The sequence below is a fragment of the Schistocerca piceifrons genome, chromosome 5, assembly GCF_021461385.2.
Source record: "Schistocerca piceifrons isolate TAMUIC-IGC-003096 chromosome 5, iqSchPice1.1, whole genome shotgun sequence".
NCBI classification, from domain to species: domain Eukaryota; kingdom Metazoa; phylum Arthropoda; class Insecta; order Orthoptera; family Acrididae; genus Schistocerca; species Schistocerca piceifrons.
The window spans coordinates 605,651,230-605,677,259 of record NC_060142.1 but is presented as its reverse complement, the minus strand read 5'-3'; the positions used below and the strand labels follow the sequence as shown (position 1 = coordinate 605,677,259).

The following is a 26,030-nucleotide window of genomic DNA, read 5'->3' as shown; positions in this document are numbered from 1 at the left end:
AGATTGGACGGCAACCAGGACTCGATGTCCGTGCCAGGGACGTCGCGCTATCCTCCACCACTGGTCGCGTCGCGTTCCTCCACCATCGACACGAAACCTCTTTCCTGTGACGCTTGTTTGACCCGCTTGCAGAAATGGACAGCGGTCGGGTAACTATATATATAGGTGCAACATAGCATTCTCACACTGCTTGAAGATGATGGTGACGAAACCCACTTGAAGATTTCTTCACCAATCTGGCTGTCGCTCGCCATACGGCCGGACAAGCAGGAGTGATGATCTCGAGTGCCATTTATTTCCATAGTAGGCCAACTTTGATCGTTACACGCAGCACCCTTACACCATAGCGGTTCGACGACGACATTCTACACCTCGTCTGGTTGCCCTGCATAGCAAGCCATCTTGAGCTTACATTTGAGCAAGATAATGCCCATCCGAATACAGTGAGAGGTTCTACTGCTTGTCTTAATGCTTTCCAAACGCTACCTCGGCCAGTGAGATCATCGAATATCTCCCCAATATAGAACGTTTACACCAATGCGGGCAGGGCTCTCAACCAGCACGGAATTTTGACGATCTAATTCACTAGTTGGACCGAATGTGGCACAGAATCCCTTCAGAGGACGTCCAGGACATGTACCTTACATCTACCGCATTTCATCCCATTCGGATAATTCCTTCGTGGCGAGTCATTTTTTTGTCTTAGAATGTATATGACTGCAACATAGGTTGCTAATATCTGATGCTCCATACAGTGTGGCCCAACTGTCGGTGGGAGGAGATCGTAGCATCCACCCTCATCTTCCAGTTCGTAGACAATGCCTAATGCTGCCCACACCGTTACGCAGGCAACAAAATATCATTCATAGTAACACTCATTAACTGTCCACATACTTAATTTTTGTTGTCACTTTCTTTGCCTGGATTAAAAAATATAGCATCAACCTCGCCACTATAATTTGCTCCTGGGACGTGACCACATTTCCTGTCTACAACCACCAGGACTACACTTGAAGCTGCCTGGCAGTGGCAGATCATAACTGTGTGCCGGACCGAGACTCGATCTCTGGACCTTTGCCTTCGCAGGCAAATGCTCTACCATCAGAGCTACCCTAGCACGACTCACAACCCGTCCTCACAGCTTTTACATCTGCCAGTACCACGTCTCCTGCCTACCAAACGTTAGAGAAGCTCTCCTGCGAACCTTGCAGATCTAGCACTCCTGAAAGAAAGGATATCGGTGAGACATGGCTTAGCCACAGCTTGGGGGATATTTCCAGAATGAGATTTTCACTCTGCAGCGGAGTGTGCGCTGATATGAAATTTCCTGGCAGATTAAAACTGTGTGTCGCACTGAGACTCGAACTCGGTTCCATTGCCCTTCGTGGGCAAGTGCTCTGCCAACTGAGCTACAAAATCTAGACTCACGCCCTGTCTTCACAGTTTTAATCTGCCAGGAAGTTTCATGTCAGCGCACACTCCGCTGCAGAGTGAAAATCTCATTCTGGAAACATCCCCCAGGCTGTGGCTAAGCCATGTCTCCGCAATATCCTTTCTTTCAGGAGTGATAGTTCTGCAAGGTTAGGAAGGTATGAGGCGACGTACTGGCAGAAGTAAAAGCTGTGAGGACGGGGCGTGAGTCGTGCTTGGGTAGCTCAGTTCATAGAGCACTTGCCCGCGAAAGGCAAAGGTCCCGATTTCGAGTCTCGGTCCGGAACACAGTTTTAATCTGCCAGGAAGTTTCATATCAGTGCACACTCCACTGCAGAGTGAAAATCTCATCGTGGAGGACTACACTTGGTAAACACTAGTTAATGGAGGAAATATAGTGAATCAAAGTGAAGCTGCGGAACAGTCAGCAAGCTGCCTGTCACATGTGATGGTATGAAATGATCAAGTCTCCGGAGATACCACTCAGTTGCTGTTGTTGAAAGTAAAGACATGATTGGCATCTCCTGCCTCCAGCATTAATCGGTTTGAATCCAAGTGGTGAAACTGAACAAAATAATTCTTTGATTGTCTATCGCCAATAGTGAACTATTAATGCTGATTCGTGTACTTTCCCGTTACCTACCACACGAAAAGCTGTACGCATGTTGCTAATCTATTCACTGCGCACTGGAAGATCAGAAAACGCATACGAAAAGATGTTTTGTCTTGCGGTAAAGGAAGGTTACGGAGCCCACATTAGTAGGTCGCGGACCACTATGTGATACGGAAACCTCTAGATCATACTTAGGAGTGTAGAGGCGTTTAACGTTTTGTATTTTAGAGTTACAGTGGTTGTAGAAGGAAGTAGTAACTTAACAGAATGCAGATGAGACAGTAAAATCAGACCTGTGTTGCAAGCACCAGCTGCTCCACGTCGCGATCCAGCGGTTCTTTGCAAGGTGTATATATGGTGCATGCTTTCATGCACATAATCCAGAATAACTGGTGTGCGTCCACGGAGCCCCACAGTCGACCCACCTAGATGCGAACCTGCGTTTTCTCGCACCCTTTGTTGTAGTCGGACAGAAATGTAGTAGTTGCACTGAGGTGGTCCTTAAGACGCTCTCGATACATGCCCAAACATTACGTACTGTACCGTGAAGCGGAGGATTTGGAACAGATCCGATCTTAAGATTAAGTATATATTCAGGCGATATATTTCCGGACATGGGTTCCTTAACAGAAATATATATACTAAGTCCGTTGTACGATTCACATAAGCCTGTGATAGGAATTGTGAAGCATCTTGTGTATGTACGACATGTGTTCCATCAACCACAACATGTTCCTATGTAGTAGTTGGTTACACATGGATGAGCTTTGGCTTGTATTAGGTATTTACATCTGGAACGTTTCTGAAGAGAACACATTGTAAATGTAAAGTGAATGAATGCCTTCGGTATCGCAAGGGGGTTGTAATGATCACTATGAGTCATATCGGGCGCTAAACCGGAATATCTATATCTACAACTGCATCTAGATGTACAAACATAATCCGCAAGCCACCACAATATACTTCGTATAGTTATTAGTCGTTAACTTTCCTGATCCATTTGCAAAAGGAAAGAGACAAAATCAACTGCTTATATGCCTCAGCGGGAACCCTAGTTTCTCCTGTCTTGGGCGCCAATAGAGTCGTTCTGAAATCAGCCTCAAGTACCAGTTTACTCAGTTCTCGCAGTAGCATCCTCTGAAAATAACATCGTCTTCTCTCAGTGGTTTCCTATTTGAGTTTACGGATCATCACTGTAACACTTGGGCGCTGATTTAACCTGCCAGTAACTAACCCAGCAGGATGACTCTGAATTGCTTGAAAGTATTCATTACTTCAAAGTATTTCCTAATTCCGACCTGGAGGGGATACCACGCACTTGAGCATTACTCAACAGCGGGTTGCACTAGTGTTCTGTATGCGGTATCCTTTATAGACAAGCTACACTTTCTTGAGAAATTGCATTAAACCGAAGTCGACTATTCGCCTTCCCTACTCTCAACAGTCCATACGTGCCCCTTCCATTTTGTATAGATTTGCAGCGTTATTCCTAGATATTTAATCGACCCAAGTCTACTACTCTGCATTAACTTACCTTTATCTACATTTGAAGCACAATATCATTCGTAATACCGAGCGAGGTGGCGCAGTGGTTAGCACACTGGACTCGCTTACGGGAGGACGACGGTTCAATCCCGTCTCCGGCCATCCTGATTTAGGTTTTCCTTGATTTCCCTAAATCGTTTCAGGCAAATGCCAGGATGATTCCTTTGAAAGGGCACGGCCGATACCCTTCCCAATCCTTCCCTAACCCGAGCCTGCGCTCCGTCTCTAATGACCTCGTTGTCGACGGGACGTTAAACACTAACCACCACCATCACCATTCGTAACATCAACTAGGAAGTCCATCGAAGTCATCTTGTACCCTCCTACAATCATTTAACGACACATTCCCATAAACAACAACTTCATCAGCAAAGAGCCGCAAACTGCTGGTCCACCTGTTAGTGACATCATTTAGGTAAACGAAGAATAAGAGCAGTTCTATCACAATTCCCTGGGACACTACTGATGATGCCGTTTTCTCCGATGAATATTCGCCGTTCAGGTCAAAGTACTGGGTTCTATTACTACAGATGGATTGGAGCCACTCACATGTCTGGGTGCCTACTCCGTATGTTCGTACCTCAGTTAACATTCTTCAGCGGAGCAGTGTCCAACAATTTTCGGAAATACGGGAATAAGGAACCGACCTGTGGCCCTATCCATGGTGAGCAGAATATCATGTGAGAAAAGGGCAAGCTCAGTTTCGGAAGAGCGATCCTTTCTAAACCGCCGGGCGGTGTGGCCTTGCGGTTCTAGGCGCTTCAGTCTGGAACGGCGTGACCGCTACGGTCGCAGGTTCGAATCCTGCCTCGGTCATGGATGCGTGTGATATCCTTAGGTTAGTTAGGTTTAAGTAGTTCTAAGTTCTAGGGGACTGATGACCTCGGATGTTAAGTCCCATAGTGCTCAGAGCCGTTTGAACCTTTCTAAATCCGTGGTGATGAGCTGACAGAACCTTTTCCGTTTCAAGGAAATTTGTTATATTGAACTCAGGAAATGTACAAAATTTCTGCAGCAAACCGATGTTAAGAACACTGGCCTGAAATTGTGCGGCTTCGTGCATTTACACTTCGTCTATGCCGGAGACACTCCCTCTTTTCTCCAGTCGTTTTGGGTTTTGCGGTTGACAAGAAATTCGTGATAAATGCAGTCTAAATAAGGGCAAATGCCGTACAGTATGCTCTGTAATACCGAACTGGATTTCTGTTGGGACCTGGTAATTTCTTACTTTTCAACTGTTTCGTTGCTTCCGTACGTATAAGATCACCATACGGGAGTCTGAGCGATGATCAAATGATGGTATGTTTATACACTCCGCCTGCGTGAATGATTTCCTATCGCGAAGAGTATCACACCTAAGCATTGGGTGTCTTTATGGCCACACAAGGTTCATCGACGAGTGACTGGATCGAAGACTTTGTGTAGCATAGCGGTTTCACTTAGGACCAGAATTTTTCTTGTTCTCGGCAGGATCTTTCGCTAAGGTACAACGGTGGAAGTTGTGTTATGCTTCTCGCATCAATCTTCGTAGAGACGGATGAATTTCTATTTACCTTTGTCTGCCATATTGGCGAGCTCTTTTTTGAATCGAGAGTGCTACAGTCTCTGCCTCCTTTCAATTTTCCGAATTTTATTGCTCAATCACGAGACTTTTTCGTCCTTAATCCATTTACTCGGCCGATAATTATCCATGGTACGATTTAAAGTTTACCGTTGCCAATAATTTCTTTACGTCCATCATAGTGACTCTAAATGATAACCATTCACTGTCTAGTAGCCTGTAACTCCTCTACGTCCATCATACTGGATGTAAATGATAGACAGTCACTGTTTAGTGCCCATCCTTGCCATCGTGACCACTAATCAAACAAGGTCTAAAATACTACCACTGCCTGTGGACAGTCAACTAAGTGCTCAAAACAGTTTTCAGAAGAGATGTTCAAGAGTAATTCACAAGACTGTCTATCCGTACCAAGCTGCAGTGAATCCACAGCCGCCCAGTTTTATACACGGTAGATTAAAGTCGCCTCCAACCAGTATTGCATGATTCCAGAATGAGATTTTCACTCTGCAGCGGAGTGTGCGCTGATATGAAACTTCCTGGCAGATTAAAACTGTGTGCCCGACCGAGACTCGAACTCGGGACCTTTGCCTTTCGCGGGGAAGTGCTCTACGAACTGAGCTACCGAAGCACGACTAACGCCCGGTACTCACAGCTGTAGTTCTGCCAGTACCTCGTCTCCTACCTTTCAAACATTACCGAAGCTCTCCTGCGAAAATTGCAGAACTAGCACTCCTGAAAGAAAGGATATTGCGGAGCCATGGCTTAGCCACAGCCTGGAGGATGTTTCCAGAATGAGATTTTCACTCTGCAGCGGAGTGTGCGCTGATATGAAACTTCCTGGCAGATTAAAACTGTGTGCCCGACCGAGACTCGAACTCGGGACCTTTGCCTTTCGCGGGCAGGAGGGCTTCTGTAAAGTTTGGAAGGTAGCAGACGAGGTACTGGCAGAAGTAAAGCTGTGAGTACCGGGCGTGAGTCGTGCTTCGGTAGCTCAGTTGGTGAGCACTTGCCCGCGAAAGGCAAAGGTCCCGAGTTCGAGTCTCGGTCGGGCACACAGTTTTTATCTGCCAGGAAGTTTCATATCAGCGCACACTCCGCTGCAGAGCGAAAATCTCATTCTTGAAACATCCCCCAGGCTGTGGCTAAGCCATGTCTCCGCAATATCCTTTCTTTCAGGAGTGCTAGTTCTGCAAGATTCGCAGGAGAGCTTCTGTAATGTTTGGAAGGTAGGAGACGAGGTACTGGCAGAAGTAAAGCTGTGAGTACCGGGCGTTAGTCGTGCTTCGGTAGCTCAGTTGGTAGAGCACTTCACCGCGAAAGGCAAAGGTCCCGAGTTCGAGTCTCGGTCGGGCACACAGTTTTAATCTGCCAGGAAGTTTCATATCAGCGCCCACTCCGCTGCAGAGCGAAAATCTCATTCTGGAAACATCCCCCAGGCTGTGGCTAAGCCATGTGTCCGCAATATCGTTTCTTTCAGGAGTGCTAGTTCTGCAAGGTTCGCAGGAGAGCTTCTGAAAACTTTGGAAGGTAGGAGACGAGGTACTGGCAGAAGTAAAGCTGAGAGTACCGGGCGTGAGACGTGCTTCGGTAGCTCAGTTGGTAGAGCACTTGCCCGCGAAAGGCAAAGGTCCCGAGTTCGAGTCTCGGTCGGGCACACAGTTTCAAGCTGCCAGGAAGTTTCAGTATTACATGATCTCTCTAATTCAGCGCTACTGAGCATAGACTTTCTCTGAACGATTTCACACCTGTTAAAGGCGGTATCGGGTGGCATATAAATCCGATAATTAACTTTGGTCCTGCGAGGCCTGTTACTCGCACCCAGGTAACTTCAAAGTCTGTTCCAGTTTCGACATTTATATACGCAATATTTTTGTCGACGGTATTGAACACTCCCCCTCCCATGGCGTCTAATCCCTATCTCCTATATGTGTTCTATTCCTCCATATTTCGCAGCTTCCTACTTCAGATTTCAGCCAGAACTAAGTTCCGGGAACGATATGAATACTACAGTTTTCCAGATAGGAAGAACTTCAGAAACTTCCCTATGAAAACATCGACGATTTTTTGTTATTATTTTAACAGTCAAAGTGTCTTTTCCTTGTACGTGGTCTGATCTGGCTCTCTGGATATCGACTGGCGAGCGTTCATCGGAGGACCTCAAACGACAACTTAGCTTAAAAATCCAAGGGCATTCCACAAATACTCTATTATCCAATTAGCCACTTCCATTCTGTAGTGTAACCCTAAGTTATCAAGGGAAATTCTACAGTTCTCGAACCCACAACGCTTTTACAGAAATGAGCAGCTAAGACAATCACAGAATCGATGAAACCCTTAGACAGTCCACTTTGTCCCAAACCAAAGAACCCCGAACGCTGTGTGAATAATACAGCAAAATGCTCTGCTAGCAGCCCATCAGTGGGGGTAGCAGCGTTTACCACTTCTGCCAGCGACCCGCGTGAACTGAGGACGGGCTCAGAGCCTTAATGACAGCTGTCATTGGTTCCGATAGAAGCCACAACTTGTTGAAAACTACACGTGGCACCTTCGATAGCCCCAGGCAGGGCCTCCTCTACATCTCGGATGAGGCCCTCTGGTAGACATACAGAGGGCACATTGACTTTTTACGGTTGTGTGCGCTGTTTTCCCAAGGGGTCCGTAACGCATTTGACACTTGAGCAAAGGTTTAACAGGAAATGCCTTGTACAGTGATTGGAAAAGATACTACAAATAATTGACGTCATAGGTAGCAAGTGCCAGTTTGAATGGCATGGGAGAGAAATACTTGGCGGGCAGCATCCAATCAGTCAGAAGACAATGTAGTGCAACTGCAGAAATGAAATGCGAGGTACGAGGACCTTGGGGTGTTACTGTGTTCAACTTTAGCTACCGCCTAATACTGCAGAGGAAGGACTGTCTCTCCCACTCACCTGCATTAACGTTTTCCCACATATAGAGCACGTTGCCATTCATCACACCAAGTACAAACTCCGTCCAAATGGTGCAAAGTGATTTTGGTCTTGTACAGTTAAAAATCAATATTGGGGTGCCTCTCTACCATTGCAAATAACGCTGGAACCGATACTACACCCTTACGACTGAACACCTCTAAAGCGCCACTGAAATTCTGTTGACTATTTACGGTCACTCGACGATAAACAGTTGGAATACTACCAATATTCCTGCTACAGTTCCGCCCAAAATAGTTGAGAATTACAAATTGCTCTTTTGAAATTATACGTTAGCCTCACATCTGATTTTTCCTATGAGAGGTAACGTGACACACACACACACACACACACACACACACACACACAGACACACACACACACACACACACACACACACACACACACACACACACACGAACACATGAACACACACAGATTTTGACCTATATGAAAAACAGGTACAAATTTGAAATCAGAATGACAGTTATGTGACTATTTAGATAGATTGTTTCTCTTCTTTCTATTGAACTGTTGTCACTATCCTTGGCACATCTTTTGCTTTTTAGAACTAAGAATGAATAAATTAAAGTGAGTTATTGTCATTGACATAGACTGGTATAAATTGACGTCCTTTACAAAACCACTTTCTGAATTACAACCCTTTTAAATGCTGACAGACCTTAAGGCTGACTATTTAGGATTTTGCAGTCAAATAAATATGAATTTACTGTTTGCTGTAATAGTGCGATAAAATATTTGACTCTTAGAGTATCCTGCACCTAAATATTAAGTTCAACGTTTTTGAAATTATTGCTATTATTGTACTGAGTAACTGTCACTGTCTTCAACATCTCTTAGCGTTTCTCTACCTCTAGGTAATGACTGAATTCAAAATAGATTTCGAGTAAGTACAGACCAGTATGCCGAAAGTAGTGTTCATCGCTAGAGATGTATAGCTGTGATCTCTCTCTCTCTCTCGTTTACGTACTGGCCTGTGGCTGTAGAAATTGACAGCAAATTGGGCTGTAGAGCGTTTGATGTTTGGCAGTCTGAGGGAAGATAATAGATTGGCGGGTAATACATCAATTAATGTAGAAACAATTACTTCTGCCACGCTTGTGCCCCATCGAGTCGTACAACTTTCATTGTTGATCATTTTAGGATTATTTCAGAAAATATATGGGATTTGGGTGTTACGGGACAATGTACTTAGGTAGTGTAGAATCTATTGTAGCAGAATTTCACTGTTTGCTCATGGTGGACCTTCTCAAATACTAAATCAATGAAATCACTTTGCAAAATACGATCCATGTAAGTGCCGTAGTTCACAGACTCTATAGATCTCTCAGGGCAATTTCTTTATTTCTTTTGTTCGTCGTCTCGGTTAGTGTTTTGTATACTCATTTTCTTGATGATGAGTTAACCCTTCTATTTCTTTCGATTGCTGGCTTCTTCTTGTCTTCTGGGTTGGTCTTCAGCTGAATTTTACATTCTTCAAAAATGGTTCAAGTGGCTCTGAGCTCTATGGGACTTAACGGCTGAGGTCATAAGTCCCCTAGAACTACTTAAACCTAACTAACCTAAGGAAATCACACACATCCATGCCCGAGGCAGAATTCGAACCTGCGGCCGTAGCGCTCACGCGGTAGCAGACTGAAGCGCCCAGAATCGCTCGGCTACTCAGACCGGCTTACATTGCTCATCCTCGTTTGTTGCTATCTCTTTTCTTTGTCATCCCTTCTTGCATCTCCTCTTCTTCGTTCTCCGCGTTGCACACTGTGACTATTTCTGAAAAACAGTGTGTCTCCATTCAGCATTAACATCACTCATTTCCGCTAGAAAAAAAGGCACAAGAATCATATCCATCTTCACACGTTAACATCCCTGAAACAAAGAACTTACTTTCATTTTTCACTTCCACCTTAACAAAATTTTACACAGATTAAATTTCTCAACCAGGTCAAAGGCTTCACTCCCGTATAACAATTGCACACATTCAAAGGTACATGGAACATGACAACGTATTTCAAGAATTCATTGAATTCATTTACGCTTAAATAGAAGTAAAAGAAATTATTTTGTACAATTTATATCCAATTATCATTAAGTATGTCGGTTAAACTGAAATACATTGTGTTATATTAATAGTGCAAAAATTTGCGTTATGCAACAAATTAGAGTAGTATTATGAAAACAATGCTCAATGTTGCTCATCTTTGTAAGAACTAAAAAGAATGGTCCCACACAGTCGTAATTGTATGCAAAGTGATACTGGTGTATGAACCTTACGGCATGCATCATCTGTTAGCTTATGGAGGACTATGTCAGTGGTTTCTTTCTTTCTTTCCTGGTGCGGGGCGGGTTGTCAGTCTTCTGACTGGTTTGATGCGGCTCGCCACGAATTTCTCTTCTATGCCAACCTCTTCATCTCCGAGTAGTACTTATAATCTGCATCCTCAATTATTTGCTGGATGTATTTCAATCTTTGTGTTCCTATACCGTTATTGCTCTCTACAGCTCCCTCTAGTACCGTGGAAGTCATTCCCTCATGTGTTAACAGTTGTCCTGTCACACTGTCCCTTCTCCTTGTCAATGTTTTCCACATATTCTTTCGTCTCCGATTCTGCACATAACCTCGTCGTTCCTTACCTTATCAGTCCATCTAATATTCAACATGCTTCAGTAGCACCGCATCCCAAACGCTTCTATTCTGTTCAGTTCTGTTCCTGTTTTCCCACAGTTCATGTTCCACTACCGTACAATGCTATGTTCCAATAGTATATTCCCAGAAATTTCTTCTTCAAAGTAAGGCCTATGTTTGATACTAGTACAATTCTCTTGGACAGGAATGCTCTTTTCGTCAGTGCTAGACAGCTTTTGATATCTTCCTTGCTCTGTTCGTCATTGGTTATTTTGCTACCAAGGTAGCAGAATTCCTTGACTTCATCTTCTTCGTGACCATCAATCCTGACGTTAAATTTCTCGCTGTTCTCGTATCTGCTACTTCTCATTACCTTCGTCTTCCTTAGATTTAATCTCAGTGCATATTCTGTACTCATTAGATTGTTTATTCCATTCAGCAGATTATGTAATTCTTCCTCATTTTCACTCAGGATAGCAAAGTCATCAGCGAATCGTATAATTGATATCCTTTCACGTTGAATTTTAATTCTACTCCTGAACCTTTATCTCCATCATTGCTTCTTTGATGTACAGATGAACAGTAGTGACCAAAGCCTACATCCCTGTCTTGTAAATTACCCGTCTCTTTCTATGGCTTACCGAAACTTTTATCCGAATTTCGAACATTTGGCGCCGTTTTCCATTTCCGAATGCTTTTTCTAGGTCCACAGATCCTGTGAACGTTTCTTGATTTCTCTGTATTCTGGCTTCCATTATCATCCGCAACGTCAGAATTGCCTCTCTATTGCCTTTACCTTCTCTAAAGCCTCACTGATCGTAATCTAGCACATCTTCATTTTTTTCCTCTTTGTATTATTCTTACCAGCTGCTACAATACATGAGTTGTTAAGCTAATTCTGCAATAATTCTCGAACCTGTCAGCTCTTACAGTCTTCGGAATTGTGTGGATGATATTAATCCGAAGCAGCGGCCTTGCTGCAGTGGATACACCGGTTCCCGTGAGATCACCGATATTAAGCTCTGTTGGGCGTGGCTGGCACTTGAATGGGTGACCATCCAGCCACCATGCGCTGTTGCCATTTTTTGACGGGCACTCAGCCTCGTGATGCCAATTGAGTAGCTACCCGACCGAATAGTAGCGGCTTCGGTCAAGAATACAATCATAACGACCGGGAGAGCGGTGTGCTGACCCCACGTCCCTCCTATCCGCATCCTCTCTGAGGATGACACGGCGGTCGGATGGTCCCGGTTGGCCACTCGTGGTCTGAAGACGGAGTGCTTTTTTATTAATCCGAAAGTCAAATGGTATGTCGCCAGACATACATTTTACACACCAATGTTAATTGTCGTTTTGTTGCCTTTTCCTCAAATGATTTTAGACATTCTGATTGAATGTTATGTATTCCTTGTGCAGTATTTGATCATAAGTCCTCCAAGATCTTTTAAATTCTGATTATAATACTGGATCCCCACCCTCTTCTAAATCGACTCCTGTTTCTTCTTCTATCACATCTGACAAATCTTCCACTACATAGAGGCATTTCAGTGTAGTCTCTCCACCTCTCCGCTCTCTCCTCTTCATTAAGCAGTGGAATTCCCGTTGCACTCTTAATGTTATCCCCCCTTGGATTTAATATCACTAAAGATTGTTTCGACTTTCCTGTATGCTTGTCTGCTCTTCACACAATCACTTTATTTTCAATTTATTCACGTTTTTAAGCATCCATTTCGTCGTAGCTTCCCTGCAATTCCTATTTATTTCATTCCTCAGCGACTTGTATTTCTCTATTCCTGGGTTTCTGCTTTCTCCTTTCAATGATAAACTGAAATATATCTTCTGTTACCAATTATTTATTCGCAGTTATCATCTTTGAACCTGTGTTTTTTCCTTCCAAATTCTGTGATAATCCTTTTTAGAGATGTTCATCCCTTTTCAACTGTACAGCCTACTGAGCTATTCCGGAAACACGCGACTGCTACGGTCGAAGGTTCGAATCCTGCCTCGGGCATGGATGTTTGTGATGTCCTTAGGTTAGTTAGGTTTAAGTAGTTCCAAGTTCTAGGGGACTGATGACCACAGATGTTAAGTCCCATAGTGCTCAGAACCATTTGAACCATTTTTTTACTGAGCTATTCCTTATTGCTGTATCTATATCCGTAGAGAACTTCAAGCGAATATCGTTATTCCTTAGTACTTCCGCATCTCACTTCTCTGCATATTGATTCTTCCTCACTATTGTCTTCTTCTTTTCCAAATTTTGAAATTTGTAATAAGTTCCTATGGCACCAAACAATGTCAACCTCAGCATACTCGCCGTCACTACAACATTGTGATCTATACCACGTACATGCTCCTGGGTACGCCTCACAATCCAGTAACTGATTTCGGAATTTCTGTCTGGCCATGATGAAATCTAACTGAAATCTTATAGTATAACCCGGCCTGGTCCAAGTATACTTCCTTGTATTCTGAGTCTTGAACAGAGTATTCGCTTTAAGTAGCTGAAATTTATTAGCAACTCATTTAGTCTATCTCCTATCTCATTCCAAGTCCGAGGCCCAAATTCTCCTGTAACCATGTCTTCTGCTTCGTCCCCCTACAACTGCGTTCCAGTTCACCACGAATATTAGACTTTCATCTCTCTTTGCGTACTGAATTACCCTTCAACAGTGTCTTTAACCTTCTCCTTCTCTTCATCTTCGGCTTGCGACGTCAGCATGTGTACTGAACCATTGTTGTCGGTGTCGGTTTCTGTCGATTGTGATAATAAAACCTTATCACTGAATTGTTCACACTAACACACTCTTTTCCCTGCCTTTCTACTCATAACGATTCCTAATCCTATTATACAATTTTCGGATCCTGGTGATATTACCCTATATTCATCTGGCCAGAAATCCTTATCTTCATTCCGTTTCACTTCACTGACGCCTGATACATCTAGATTGAGCCTTTACATTACCATTTTCGGATTTTCTAGCTTCCCTACCACGTTCAAGCTTCCGACATACCACGCTGCGCCTCGTAGGACGTTATCCTTTCGTTGATTGTTCAGTCTTTTTCTCATGGTCACCTCCCACTTGGCAGCCCCCTCCCAGTGATTCGAATGGGGGACTATTCCGGATACCAATGGAGAGATCATCATGACACTTTTCAATTACAGGCCACATGTCCTTTGGATACACGTTACGTGTCTTAAATGCAGTGATTTCCATTGCCTTCTGCACCGTCAAGCCGTTGAATATTGCTGATTCTTCCGCCTTTATGCACAGTTTCCCACCCCTGGGACAAAAGGGTGCGCTGAACCTCTGTCCGCTCTCCCGCCTCCTTTGACAAGGCCGTTGGCAGGATGAGGATAACTTCTTAAGCTGGAAGTCTTCGGCCGCCAATGGTGGTTGTTAATCAAACTTTACGCTGTGATTTCGAACCAGGGGCTGAGGACGTTTTGATTACTAATCAAAGACGCCACCCCTAGACCACAGGTACCTATAACTGGGTACTGTCAGATAAATAATTAACCTCCTTGGATGCAACTTCGCTTAGAAAGTGTACTCCTGAGGCTAAGTATAAAATAAGTCAATGCGAGTCCGTTCAGTTTCGTGCTGGTATCATAATTGTTAGAAAATGTTGAGAAAAGCTCTGTTTGAGGTACTGAGACATTTTCAAGTTAATTCTAAAAATGCTATTTACTTCCTTCTTTTACACATAATACATGTTTTAATCTAAAGACGGATTGAGAACGATTAAAAAATTGTTATATTTAGATAAACAAACTTAAAGAGCTGCTTAAATCAAGGAGTATGTTACGCACAATTACGGCAAGGGCAAATAACTTTTATTGGACAGTCCACTACCCTTCAAAACGACACAGATGCAAGAGTTTTTTCTAGATAGTCATCATGTCTTTGTAAACAATGGCTAGACAGGTTTCCCAGTAGTTCAGTTTCTCCACAACAGGAATCCATCCATGGTCCAAGAGCCATTCGAGCTCTGTGTGAAAATTCTAATTTTTTTAAAGCCTTTCCCCTCCACCCCCTCCCCAGACATTCTTCCAGCTTGCCGAAAAGATGTGGAAGTCGCTGAGTGGAAGATGTGGACCTCCCGATCAGCGTCAATCAGATCTGTGCTGCCTTGGTGAAATTATTGTCACCATTTAATCACGGCTAGACGCGAATTAGCTACTGTTCCATACGTAGCCATAACTTCGACGTGAATCTGTGCACAATTTAGACCTCTTGCCTACGCGAATCTCATTGTCCCGTGTAATCAATGGAGTATTTTTCCAGTTGAAGCACCACTTTAATGGCGCAATGCGATGCACCGCCTTTCCGTACCGCACCACAGCTATTTATGCAAGACACCAGGAACATGACAATGATACACTGTATTTCGGCAGTGGTCTTAACGTGAGACGAACAGACTAACTTATTTCTGAAGTTCCTACGTGTGAAGTTGAACTATTTGACATATTAGAATACCGTATTAAAATAATGCAATTTGAAATGGACCTCTAAAAAAAGGAGTCCCTCTGCTGGAAGTCTGCCGCCCGAGGTGGCAACGCGGTTAGAGGCGCCATGTCACGGATTACGCTGTCCTTCCTGCCGGAGTTTGGAGTGCTCCCTCGGGCATGGGTGTGTGTTGTTCTTACCATAAGTTGTATAGAGTTAGCTTAAGTAGTGTGGAAGTCTAATGACGAATGACCTCAGCAGTTTGGTCCCTTAGGTATTCACACACCCTTTTTGCTGGACGTCCACATTATTTAACCGATAGACACAAATTAAATAACTTTCAGTAAGAATCCACTGTCGTGAGGCAGTACTACTTGCAACAAGTCCACATTTAGATAAATTTATTAAAGGTGTGCGGTAGTGTGTGTTTCGTGGGTTGGACATTCCGTATGCGCAATAATGAGGCTGTTCAACATACCAGGCATTGAGGTACGTGCCTCGAATACAATCACTCTGATGGCATTGCATATCAACAGTAATCAGCCCAGCAACCGATTCTGCATTCCTTCAGAGAGGAATTGCGCAAAACTAGGCTTGCTAATGGCTTCTTTTTATTTCAGAGCAGACCTTAAACGACAGCGCAGCATCCCAACAGGAAGAATCATTGGTAAGAAACATTAGTGTTACTATTGCCTCAATCAGGACCTAATATTTGAATGGTTTGCAAGGCAAAATGTTCTTAAGTCACCAATCTCTTGTATGTTGCGATTTCGTCCTACCTCCTCACTTATTTTAGGCTAATACGTCAATATCTACACATCTGAAGCACTCACCACGTTAGTAATCTCCTTTACAGATGCTAATCATTGCTACTCCAAGAGGAATCCACTCTGTTGTTTCTTACTATGCAATCTATGAAATAGGTGTGTTGAGCACATATAGCTACCGGAGCGTATTTAAAAGTACTGCCTCTGAATTTTGTATCTGAAAACTCTTAAAGCTACTTAAGTACAACAGACGTCATTAACATTCTACATCTTTACTCTTCATGTCTACACATGTATTTCTGAAAATAATGAAGCTAGCGAAGAACACGTTTCTCCTAGAGAGAGGCCAGTTTGTTTATACCGTCACTGTAGAATGTTTGGATTTGTTGACGGAGCTACAAACTCACCTTTGCTTGCACTGCTGAATTACTATCTAGTTGAAGTGCTCAAAGATGTTCTTTACGTTTTGGTAACAGATGAAAATCGGATGGGGTCAAGTCGGGAATATATGGGGAATGATGGATGACAGTGAACCCAAGGCATCGGATTGTTGCAACGCTTGTGTGTGTACTGCCACTGTCATGCTGAAGAGGGTCCGGCCGCTGTGGCGGACCGGTTCTAGGCGCTTCACTCCGGATCTGCGCTGCTGCTACGGTCGCAGTTTCGAATCCAACCTCGGGCATGGATGTGTGTGATGTCCTTAGGTTAGTTAGGTTTAAGTAGTTCTGTGTCTGTGGGACTGATGACCTCAGATGTTAAGTCCCATAGTGCTCAGAGCCATTTGAACCATGCTGAAAGGGAGGGTGCTTCATGTGTGGAACTCTTAGAATTAGATACTCGATCACAACAAGCTGTTCCTCACGCACCAACATAGTTATGTTGCACATCGCCATGTTACACTCCACAGTCCAGAGCCTTCTGAAGGTAGAGGACTGCAAATATGCATGAAAATTAAAGATGTACAATGTTAAGAACGTTGTTTCACTCAAAAACATTAATGGCATTTACATTAAAAATTCAGAGGCATTGCTTTTCCCCACGTTCTCGTAAACCTGCTGTTTTTTAGTTTTGGAGCTTCAAAGAATAAAATTGTCGGTTACTCGTTCCATTAATTCCTCGTTTCGTAGTTTAATGTTTTCCAGAACTCCGTAGCATCGAATTACGAGTTATGTATCTCAAAAATGGTTCAAATGGCTCTGAGCACTATGGGACTTAACATCTATGGTCATCAGTCCCCTAGACCTTAGAACTACTTAAACCTAACTAACCTAAGGACAGCACACAACACCCAGCTATCACGAGGCAGAGAAAATCCCTGACCCCGCTGGGAATCGAACCCGGGAACCTGGGCGTGGGAAGCGAGAACGCTACCGCACGACCTTATTTGTCTCCTTCGCTTCTAACTTCTGCTAGACGTTTCCGTAAAATGATGTCAGAATTCAACTTCAGTGTACGTGACGGAAACCTTCGTTCTTAGAATGTTTCTGGACTGAGATATCTATTCTTCCTTGATCCGAACAAGAACTGTTTCGTTTCTCGCACTGTTTTCCTAAATGATGTTTTGCCTTCATCACTTCCGACCTGGCTTCATTTCCATTGAAGTGATGACAGGAGGGCCTTTAGATGTCACTGTAGATCTTCAGTACTCCGAACTTAGTTTAATTTGTCGTATCGTCATGGGTGTTATAGAGCGCTAGATAATAACATTGTTTTTATCGTTCAGTACCTACAAACCAATACGAAGAATGTATTTCAGTTGATGTGACTCCTCTGCTCTCTCGATAATAAGGCATACTGTTTCTTCCTCTTGCGTCAGCTTGCTTAACTGAATGGTAACGTGCTTGCCTCCCATGCAGCGCACCTGGGTTAGATTCCCTGCCGAGTTGGAGGTTTTCTCCGCTCGTGGACTGGATGTTGCGGTGAAACTTCCTGGCAGATTAAAACTGTGTGCCCGACCGAGAATCGAACTCGGGACCTTTGCCTTTCGCGGGCAAGTGCTCTACCAACTGAGCTACCGAAGCACGACTCACGCCCGGTACCCACAGCTTTACTTCTGCCAGTACCTCGTCTCCTACCTTCCGAACTTTACAGAAGCTATCCTGCGATACTTGCAGAACTAGCACTCCTGAAAGAAAGGATATTGTGGAGACATGGCTTAGCCACAGCCTGGGGGATGTTTCCAGAATGAGATTTTCATTCGGCAGCGGAGTGTGCGCTGATATGAAACTTCCTGGCAGATTAAAACTGTTCGCCCGACCGAGACTCGAACTCGGGACCTTTACCTTTCGCGGGCAAGTGCTCTACCAACTGAGCTACCGAAGCACGACTCACGCCCCGTACCCACAGCTTTACTTCTGCCAGTACCTCGTCTCCTACCTTCCGAACTTTACAGAAGCTCTCCTGCGAACCTTGCAGAACTAGCACTCCTGAAAGAAAGGATATTGTGGAGGCATGGCTTAGCCACAGCCTGGGGGATGTTTCCAGAATGAGATTTTCACTCTGCAGCGGAGTGTGCGCTGATATGAAACTTCCTGGCAGATTAAAACTGTGTGCCCGACCGAGACTCGAACTCGGGACCTTTGCCTTTCGCGGGCAAGTGCTCTACCAGCTGAGCTACCAAAGCACGACTCACGCCCGGTACCCACAGCTTTACTTCTGCCAGTACCTCGTCTCCTACCTTCCGAACTTTACAGAAGCTCTCCTGCGAACCTTGCAGAACCAGCTCTCCTGAAAGAAAGGATATTGTGGAGACATGGCTTAGCCACAGCCTGGGGGATGTTTCCAGAATGAGATTTTCACTCTGCAGCGGAGTGTGCGCTGATATGAAACTTCCTGGCAGATTAAATCTGTGTGCCCGACCGAGACTCGAACTCGGGACCTTTGCCTTTCGCGGGCAGGAGGGCTTCTGAAAAGTTTGGAAGGTAGCAGACGAGGTACTGGCAGAAGTAAAGCTGCGAGTACCGGACGTTAGTCGTGCTTCGGTAGCTCAGTTGGTAGAGCACTTCCCCGCGAAAGGCAAACTTCACGAGTTCGAGTCTCGGTCGGGCACACAGTTTTAATCTGCCAGGAAGTTTCATATCAGCGCACACTCCGCTGCAGAGCGAATATCTCTTTCTTGAAACATCCCCCAGGCTGTGGCTAAGCCATGTCTCCGCAATATCGTTTCTTTCAGGAGTGGTAGTTCTGCAAGGTTCGCAGGAGAGCTTCTGAAAAGTTTGGAAGGTAGGAGACGAGGTACTGGCAGAAGTAAAGCTGTGAGTACCGGGCGTGGGTCGTGCTTCGGTAGCTCAGTTGGTAGAGCACTTCCCCGAGAAAGGCAAAGGTCCCGAGTTCGAGTCTCGGTCGGGCACACAGTTTTAATCTGCCAGGAAGTTTCATATAAGCGCACACTCCGCTGCAGAGTGAAAATCTCATTCTGGAAACATCCCCCAGGCTGTGGCTAAGCCATGTCTCCACAATATCCTTTCTTTCAGGAGAGCTAGTTCTGCAAGGATCGCAGGAGAGCTTCTGTAAAGATCGGAAGGTATGAGACGAGGTACTGGCAGAAGTAAAGCTGTGCGTACCAGGCGTGAGTCGTGCTTCGGTAGCTCAGTTGGTAGAGCACTTGCCCGCGAAAGGCAAAGGTCCCGAGTTCGAGTCTCGGTCGGGCACACAGTATTAATCTGCCAGGAAGTTTCATATCAGCGCACACTCCGCTGCAGAGTGAAAATCTCATTCTGGAAACATCCCCCAGGCTCTGGCTAAGCCATGTTTCCACAATATCCTTTCTTTCAGGAGTGCTAGTTCTGCAAGTTTCGCAGGAGAGCTTCTGTAAAGTGTGGAAGGTAGGAGACGAGGTACTGGCAGAAGTAAAGCTGTGGGTACCGGGCGTGAGTCGTGCTTCGGTAGCTCAGTTGGTAGAGCACTTGCCCGCGAAAGGCAAAGGTCCAGAGTTCGAGTCTCGGTCGGGCACACTGTTTTAATCTGCCAGGAAGTTTCATATCAGCACACACTCCGCTGCAGAGTGAAAATCTCATTCTGGAAACATCCCCCAGGCTGTGGTTAAGCCATGTCTCCACAATATCCTTTCTTTCAGGAGTGCTAGTTCTGCAAGGTTCGCAGGAGAGCTTCTGTAAAGTTCGGAAGGTAGGAGACGAAGTACTGGCAGAAGTAAAGCTGTGTGTACCGGGCGTGAGTCGTGCTTCGGTAGCTCAGTTGGTAGAGCACTTGCCCGTGAAAGGCAAAGGTCCCGAGTTCGAGTCTCGATCGGGCACACTGTTTTAATCTGCCAGGAACTTTCATATCAGTGCACACTCCGCTGCAGAGTGAAAATCTCATTCTGGAAACATCCCCCAGGCTGTGGCTAAGCCATGTCTCCACAATATCCTTTCTTTCAGGAGTGCTAGTTCTGCAAGGTTCGCAGGAGAGCTTCTGTAAAGTTCGGAAGGTAGGAGACGAGGTACTGGCAGAAGTAAAGCTGTGGGTACCGGGCGTGAGTCGTGCTTCGGTGGCTCAGTTGGTAGAGCACTTGCCCGCGAAAGGCAAAGGTCTGGGTTCGAGTCTCAGTCGGGCACACAGTTTTAATCTGCCAGGAAGTTTCATATCAGCGCACACTCCGCTGCAGAGTGAAAATCTCATTCTGGAAACATCCCCCAGGCTGTGGCTAAGCCATGTCTCCACAATATCCTTTCTTTCAGGAGTGCAAGTTATGCAAGGTTTGCAGGAGAGCTTCTGTAAAGTTCGGAATGCAGGAGACGAGGTACTGGCAGAAGTAAAGCTTTGGGTACCGGGCGTGAGTCGTGCTTCGTTAGCTCAGTAGGTAGAGCACTTGCCCGTGAAAGGCAACGGTCCCGAGTTCAAGTCTCGGTCGGGCACACAGTTTGAATCTGCCAGGAAATTTCATATCAGCGCACACTCCGCTGCAGAGTGAAAATCTCATTCTGGAAACATCCCCCAGGCTGTGGCTAAGCCATGTCTCCACAATATCCTTTCTTTCAGGAGTGCTAGTTCTGCAAGGTTCGCAGGAGAGCTTCTGTAAAGTTCGGAAGGTAGGAGACGAGGTACTGGCAGGAGTAAAGCTGTGGGTACCGGGCGTGAGTCGTGCTTCGGTAGCTCAGTTGGTAGAGCACTTGCCCGCGAAAGGCAAAAGTCCCGAGTTCGATTCTCGGTCGGGCACACAGTTTTAATCTGCCAGGAAGTTTCATATCAGCGCACACTCAGCTGCAGAGTGAAAATCTCATTCTGGAAACATCCCCCAGGCTGTGGCTAAGCCATGTCTCCACAACATCCTTTCTTTCAGGAGTGCCAGTTCTGCAAGGTTCGCAGGAGAGCTTCTGTAAAGTTCGGAAGGTAGGAGACGAGTTACTGGCAGAAGTAAAGCTGTGGGTACCGGGCGTGAGTCGTGCTTCGGTAGCTCAGTTGGTAGAGCACTTGCCCGCGAAAGGCAAAGGTCCCGAATTCGAGTCTCGGTCGGGCACACAGTTTTAATCTGCCAGGATGTTTCATATCAGCGCACACTCCGCTGCAGAGTGAAAATCTCATTCTGGAAGCATCCCCCAGGCTGTGGCTAGGCCATGTCTCCACAATATCCTTTCTCTCAGGAGTGCTAGTTCTGCAAGGTTCGCAGGAGAGCTTCTGTAAAGTGCGGAAGGTAGGAGACGAGGTACTGGCAGAAGTAAAGCTGTGGTTACCGGAAGTGAGTCGTGCTTCGGTAGCTCAGTTGGTAGAGCACTTGCCCGCGAAAGGCAAAGGTCCCGAGTTCGAGTCTCGGTCGGGCACACTGTTTTAATCTGCCAGGAAGTTTCATATCAGCGCACACTCCGCTGCAGAGTGAAAATCTCATTCTGGAAACATCCCCCAGGCTGTGGCTAGGCCATGTCTCCACAATATCCTTTCTTTCAGGAGTGCTAGTTCAGCAAGGTTCGCAGGAGAGCTTCTGTAAAGTGCGGAAGGTAGGAGACGAGGTACTGGCAGAAGTAAAGCTGTGGTTACCGGAAGTGAGTCGTGCTTTGGTAGCTCAGTTGGTAGAGCACTTGCTCGCGAAAGGCAAAGGTCCCGAGTTCGAGTCTCGGTCGGGCACACAGTTTTAATCTGCCAGGAAGTTTCATATCAGCGCACACTCCGCTGCAGAGTGAAAATCTCATTCTGGAAACATCCCCCAGGCTGTGGCTAAGCCATGTCTCCACAATATCCTTTCTTTCAGGAGAGCTAGTTCTGCAAGGTTCGCAGGAGAGCTTCTGTAAAGTTCGGAAGGTAGGAGACGAGGTACTGGCAGAAGTAAAGCTGTGGGTACCGGGCGTGAGTCATGCTTCGGTAGCTCAGTTTGTAGAGCACTTGCCCGCGAAAGGCAAAGGTCCTGAGTACGAGTCTCGGTCGGGCACACAGTTTTAATCTGCCAGGAAGTTTCATATCAGCGCTCACTCCGCTGCAGAGTGAAAATCTCATTCTGGAAACTTCCCCCACGCTCTGGCTAAGCCATGTCTCCACAATATCCTTTCTTTCAGGAGTGCTAGTTCTGCAAGGTTCGCAGGAGAGCTTCTGTAAAGTTCGGAAGGTAGGAGAGGAGGAACTGGCAGAAGTAAAGCTGTGGGTACCGGGCGTGAATCGTGCTTCGGTAGCTCAGTTGGTAGAGCACTTGCCCGCAAAAGGCAAAGGTCCCGAATTCGAGTCTCGGTCGGGCACACAGTTTTAATCTGCCAGGAAGTTTCATATCAGCGCACACTCCGCTGCAGAGTGAAAATCTCATTCTGGAAACATCCCCCAGGCTGTGGCTAAGCCATGTCTCCACAATATCCTTTCTTTCAGGAGTGCAAGTTATGCAAGGTTTGCAGGAGAGCTTCTGTAAAGTTCGGAAGGTAGGAGACGAGGTACTGGCAGAAGTAAAGCTTTCGGTACCGGGCGTGAGTCGTGCTTCGGTAGCTCAGTAGGTAGAGCACTTTCCCGCGAAAGACAAAGGTCCCAAATTCGAGTCTCGGTCGGGCACACAGTTTTAATCTGCCAGGAAGTTTCATATCAGCGCACACTCCGCTGCAGAGTGAAAATCTCATTCTGGAAGCATCCCCCAGGCTGTGGCTAGGCCATGTCTCCACAATATCCTTTCTCTCAGGAGTGCTAGTTCTGCAAGGTTCGCAGGAGAGCTTCTGTAAAGTGCGGAAGGTAGGAGACGAGGTACTGGCAGAAGTAAAGCTGTGGTTCCCGGAAGTGAGTCGTGCTTCGGTAGCTCAGTTGGTAGAGCACTTGCCCGCGAAAGGCAAAGGTCCCGAGTTCGAGTCACGGTCGGGCACACTGTTTTAATCTGCCAGGAAGTTTCATATCAGCGCACACTCCGCTGCAGAGTGAAAATCTCATTCTGGAAACATCCCCCAGGCTGTGGTTAGGCCATGTCTCCACAATATCCTTTCTTTCAGGAGTGCTAGTTCAGCAAGGTTCGCAGGAGAGCTTCTGTAAAGTGCGGAAGGTAGGAGACGAGGTACTGGCAGAAGTAAAGCTGTGGTTACCGGAAGTGAGTCGTGCTTTGGTAGCTCAGTTGGTAGAGCACTTGCTCGCGAAAGGCAAAGGTCCCGAGTTCGAGTCTCGGTCGGGCACACAGTTTTAATCTGCCAGGAAGTTTCATATCAGCGCACACTCCGCTGCAGAGTGAAAATCTCATTCTGGAAACATCCCCCAGGCTCTGGCTAAGCCGTGTCTCCACAATATCCTTTCTTTCAGGAGTGCTAGTTCTGCAAGGTTCGCAGGAGAGCTTCTGTAAAGTTCGGAAGGTAGGAGAGGAGGAACTGGCAGAAGTAAAGCTGTGGGTACCGGGCGTGAATCGTGCTTCGGTAGCTCAGTTGGTAGAGCACTTGCCCGCAAAAGGCAAAGGTCCCGAGTTCGAGTCTCGGTCGGGCACACAGTTTTAATCTGCCAGGAAGTTTCATATCAGCGCACACTCCGCTGCAGAGTGAAAATCTCATTCTGGAAACATCCCCCAGGCTCTGGCTAAGCCGTGTCTCCACAATATCCTTTCTTTCAGGAGTGCTAGTTCTGCAAGGTTCGCAGGAGAGCTTCTGTAAAGTTCGGAAGGTAGGAGAGGAGGAACTGGCAGAAGTAAAGCTGTGGGTACCGGGCGTGAATCGTGCTTCGGTAGCTCAGTTGGTAGAGCACTTGCCCGCGAAAGGCAAAGGTCCCGAGTTCGAGTCTCGGTCGGGCACACAGTTTTAATCTGCCAGGAAGTTTCATATCAGCGCACACTCCGCTGCAGAGTGAAAATCTCATTCTGGAAACATCCCCCAGGCTCTGGCTAAGCCGTGTCTCCACAATATCCTTTCTTTCAGGAGTGCTAGTTCTGCAAGGTTCGCAGGAGAGCTTCTGTAAAGTTCGGAAGGTAGGAGACGAGGTACTGGCAGAAGTAAAGCTGTGGGTACCTGGCGTGAGTCGTGCTTCGGTAACTCAGTTGGTAGAGCACCTGCCCGCGAAAGGCAAAGGTCCCTAGTTCGAGTCTCGGTCGAGCACACAATTTTAATCTGCCAGGAAGTTTCATATCAGCGCACACTCCGCTGCAGAGTGAAAATCTCATTCTGGAAACATCCCCCAGGCTGTGGCTAAGCCATGTCTCCACAATATCCTTTCTTTCAGGAGTGCTATTTCTGCAAGGTTCGCAGGAGAGCTTCTGTAAAGTTCGGAAGGTAGGAGACGAGGTACTGGCAGAAGTAAAACTGTGGGTACTGGGCGTGAGTCCTGCTTCGGTAGCTTAGTTGGTAGAGCACTTGCCCGCGAAAGGCAAAGGTCCCGAGTTCGAGTCTCGGTCGGGCACACAGTTTTAATCTGCCAGGAAGTTTCATATCAGCGCACACTCCGCTGCAGAGTGAAAATCTCATTCTGGATGTTGTGGTGTCATCATCATTTCATCCTCATCATCGGCACGCGAATCGCCCAATTTGGCGCCGACCGCAATAAAACTCGCACTCAGTGGCCGAAATTCACCGTTTGTGACCTTCCCGCCAGCAATGCCATTCGCTCTTTCCATTTCTTCCTCTTACTTGGAATTTCGCTGACTGGAGAACTACATGGAGGTACTCTTCTTACTGTTGAGAGGAAATTAGTTGGGCTTGATTTGTCCATGCGAAAATTCGATGTCTACTTTCTTTAAGTTTCCTAACTTTGATAGTGAAATGTGACGTTAACTTTCCGTTTAATGTTAAGATATGCAACACATATCTCTGTATCTCTCACCTATAATACCGCTGAGGTAGTGCTAAAGATTCTACTCATGACAACTAGAACAAAATATTTTCTTCTGGCTATTTAATTGCAATTACTTCTGAGCAATACTTCATGACTAGATACTGATACTAGTTTTCCATCCTGAGGCTTATCTAACCTTGAAATGTGTGTGTGTGTGTGTGTGTGTGTGTGTGTGTGTGTGTGTGTGTGTGTGTGTGTGTCTGGTTTGGGATCTTATTGGCGCTCAACGGTGAGGTTATCAGCGCCCTGGCATCGATTATAACAAACGAACGTGGATAAGAACGAAAACTGTCGTACACTCATGCACACGAAACTACCAAACAATGAGTCTATCGCACAGGCAGTCTCACATGCCTTAAAACGAATGTGGAGGCGAGATAGCCAACCGAGAAATTGAAACAGAGGGAAAACAAAACACAAGAGAGCTAAAAGAACAGCACAGGGAAATGTGACTGGCTGACCACTTGCGAAAAGATTGGATGAGCCAGTCATCACGTTGACACATTAGAAATATCGCCCCAAAATCTTGTTAAAAACTTAGGACAATTCACAGAACTTTAAAACGCGAACCACATTCGTTTGATCATTGCATAAAATTGGCTGCAAACCCGCCGGCAAATCCGCTGCAGTCCGCTTGTCAACGAATAAAATGCAGTCCAATAAAATGTGGTGCACCGTGATGTGCACGCCACAAGCACCACACATCGGAGGGTTCTCTCGCCGGTAACCTTGAGATGCCTTATCTGAGGGCGTGTCGGAAGACGATCGAAAAGTAGTTGGTAAAAATACATTTAAGAAGTGCTTGTTTTTAATAATAACCCAAGGAACATAAAGCCACGGCGTACTTCAGTACGTAACGGATAACTTTA

The 26,030-nt window shown here is 45.8% G+C and overlaps 1 long non-coding RNA gene and 2 other non-coding genes across 3 annotated transcripts in view; 2 read left to right on the top strand and 1 right to left on the bottom strand.

Annotated features, from left to right (window-relative positions):
• Positions 1–26,030, top strand: part of LOC124798670 — a 296,490-nt gene that overhangs the window by 205,225 nt on the left and 65,235 nt on the right. The window lies entirely within an intron of this gene.
• Trnas-cga lies at positions 17,911–17,985 on the bottom strand. Its single transcript has one exon. It is a non-coding gene; the product is annotated as a tRNA-Ser (tRNA).
• Positions 23,753–23,827, top strand: Trnal-caa. The gene has a single exon. It is a non-coding gene; the product is annotated as a tRNA-Leu (tRNA).